The following is a 3,664-nucleotide window of genomic DNA, read 5'->3' as shown; positions in this document are numbered from 1 at the left end:
TAACAATGTACCTATCTCTGCACTATTACTTGCATGTACCTCTACCCATTGGGATGAAATATGCCATGACGAGATCACGTGCACTAGTCCTGACCACTCCTTCTCCATAATTTCATTGATGTACAATCCATCACTGTTAAGCTTTTGACCATAATAGAAGAGGTTTTTAAAATGTTGTTTCATATAATATGCATACATCTTCCCAAGTGTTTCCCATAGTGATTTTCTTGAATTGTAACCCAATTAATTGGGTGATGTTGAAAGTGATGAGAGCTTTTGATCTTTGGATGGATGGATTTTCCGCATTATATTTCGAGCTGCATCTAGATCTTCACATTTCCCAAATGATAATAAAGGGAATAATTTTATGAATAAATATTTAACTATTTAGTATAGGATACATGTGCAATGCACATGTTCAAGAACTAGTTTCTTACAAACAATTCAAGAGAATGAAATAAGTTAAACGACAACTATTAAAAGGAAATTACTTCCTCCGTTTACTTTGACTTGTCACTTATTCCTAAAATAAATTTTATTTTTACTTGTCACTTTTGACATATCAATAAAAGACAATTAACTTTTTCCATATTTTATCTTAGTATCAAATACTAATTGTCCAAATCATTTATCAAGACCTAATACTAAACATCAATTAATATAGATAGTGTGGTAAAATATCTATATCAATAATTATTTTCTAAATGGATGTATCAAGTCAAACAGTGACAAGTAAAAATAATGGAAAACGTATTTATTAATTCAACTCTCACAGCGTTTTCTTGCTTATAACACTAGCTAAGTAGCATTTGTAACACCTCAGAATTTTTTTTAGCTAAGACTCAAACCATTCTTCGTTATGAGTAAGATTTTTACCGAGGAATTTAAATTTTCTTAAGTGATAAGGTCACTAGATGTAGCACCTTGAGTTCCAAAAAGAACTAAAGAGAATTCATTCAAGTCATTCGTAATTTATTCTAAGTTTTGGGTCAACTTCAAATGACCATAACTTTCAGTACATGATGGTTTAGGAGATCCATAAAATATCAAATGAAAGATCTCTGAGTCCTCTTTCCAACGCCACTGAGTTTGATAAATTTTGAGTTCGAGTGAGGAAGATATGCCCGTTTGAGTTCAACATGTCCAGTTAAGGAAAGTTACCTGAATTAATGAGGGGTATTATGGTCTTTTCTTTACTCCACTAGCCTAGCTCCTTTTTGTTAACCTTTTAGGGGTCTAAACTAATTGGAATTAGTTTTAGTGATTCCTAAATTATGCTTAGAGTTTTGAGAGGAGTTCAATAAGAGGAAAAAAGGAGAAAATGAAGAACGATCAAGATTCTTGCAATCTTCGAGGGTTTTCACCAAGGATTTGATCCTAAGAGTTATGTAAGCTCTCATAGTGTTGGGTTCGTTCACCCACATGCCAATCATGTGATTTTAAATCCGAAATTTCATTCTTGAGGTTGAATGATTTGAGTTCTTGATGAGTTTCTGGAGTTTCGTTTTAAATAGTTAGTGATGAGTTTGATGAGTTCTTGAGATGAATGTTAGGAGTCTGAGAGTTGTTTTTGAGTAGATTTATGTGTACTTATGTTGGGTATTCGAATCTAAGTGAGTTGGGAAGAAATCATTCGATTCTAGGCGAATTAGGGCCAAAAATCGAAGAAGAAAATTCGTTGAAATATTCTGGGGAGGGGATGAGGGCGGCGCGTCAGAAATACTCCCCATTTGAGTCTCTGAAGTTTAGGGGCTGGCACCCCGCGCCAGCAATGCGCCAGGGGCGCCAGCAGTGCGCCAGGGTCGCCTGCCCCCACATTTTTTTCGTCTAAGTTCTTTTAAAGTGTACCTTTACTCCTTACTGATTCTAACTACTCTAAACTACATTTAATCATCACGAGATCCTTCATATCATGAATCATAACTCTTGAATTCATAATTCAAATTCAAGAAAGAGTTAAGAGTAGGGTTCAAGAAAGTTTTTGAGTTAAATTGTGAATCCCTTGAGATCAACTATCGATTTGAGCTAAGTTTTGAGGAAGTAAGTATGAGATTGAGAAGAGTTGTAGCCATGAGTTCTATAATTTCATTGAGACCCTTGAATCGAGTTGTTCATGTCCATAATTCTGCATGAATTCCATAAATTGAGTATCTTTGAGAGGAGTAGTATCTCCGAGTTCTAAGTTCTTGAGTATTGAGTTCCTAACCCTTTTTGAAACTATATTTCATAATTATGGATTACCATATGTTATACATGGAGGTCCTTGAGTTGAGTCGGTCATGCCCATAATTCCGCATGAACCCTATGAGTCGAGTAGTCTTGAGATGAGTAGTATCATTGAGTCCCTGAGTTTTGGAGTTGTTGAGTTATGAGTATTGAGTTCTATATATGGTTATTGAAAACCTTGAATTGAGTCATTCACGTCTATAATTCGGCATGAACCCTATTTTGAGAAGTCTTTTACAATTATTTATAATTTGTTTAAAGACTTGAGTAAATGAGTATGAGGATGAGGAGAGTCAAGTTCCATTTTTCAAAATGAATATAAGGGAACTAAGTATTCCCAAGAGTAAATGCTTTTACATTTAAAATGAGACGAAACTTTGATTTCCAAATGAGTTCATGAGGAGTTTTGAGTATTATTTCTTTTAAGAGAACCTATTTGAGTAATAATCTCAAAGTTTGAGGATGAGGAAATGTTTTTTTAAACATATGAGCATGTGTTATATTATTGGGAATAGTATTGAGCACCGATATGGGGGAGAATTCAGACAACTTACAACTCCCATAGTTTCTTATTCTTTGATGTGTGTTGATATCTATTACTTCATTTGTTGTGTATCTTGGTATTTACTGTCTCATTTCTCATAACCATGCGTCAATACTTGCCTTTTAAGATGAGCTTTCAAAAACAACCTATTTATCCTATAAAAGATAGAAATAAGATCTGTGTACATCCTTCCTTCCCAGACCCCATATGTTATTGTTGCTATATTATTAATAGTGACTTGTAAGGTGGATAATTTATCAATGTAAAAAATCCCATAATTTAAATAAGATAGAATATTTCAGTAAACGAGTAGAGATGAAAATAAGATCCAAGTATAAGTACATCTAACATGAAGCTTTGCTTTAATAAGTTAAAAATCCTGAAGATTCTGAGGAAAATTTGAAATTCTAAACATTGTTTAAATGGGAGACTCTTATGATTTGTATAACGTAATGCAAGGTTCTTGTTGCTCATCAATTTAATTGGGAGGGTAAAAAATGATTGATGTAGAAATGGATCCAAAACAAAAGTAATAAATGGAGCCAACCATTAGTCTTTTCAAAAGCAATTAGGAAATGGATTTAAATAGAGGAAATGTTAAAAATAGCTAAGACTAGAAATATAATTAAGTAAAATTGTTATTGTTTGCTTAATTATAATTTGTAGCTGCATGTTAGAAGGAGAGAGAGACGAGCGAGATTAGGAGAGGGTGGAGAAAGATGAGCGAGAGAGAGGAGAGAGACGAATTGTATTGGTATATTTGCTAAATAATTGAATATATGTAACTAGTATATATATATATATATATATATATATATATATATATATATATATATATATATATATATCTATGAGTGTATGTGTATATGTGTGTGTTATTGTGATATAGGTGTA

The sequence above is a fragment of the Solanum stenotomum genome, chromosome 10, assembly GCF_019186545.1.
Source record: "Solanum stenotomum isolate F172 chromosome 10, ASM1918654v1, whole genome shotgun sequence".
NCBI lineage: Eukaryota > Viridiplantae > Streptophyta > Magnoliopsida > Solanales > Solanaceae > Solanum > Solanum stenotomum.
This window is presented reverse-complemented; position numbering follows the sequence as displayed.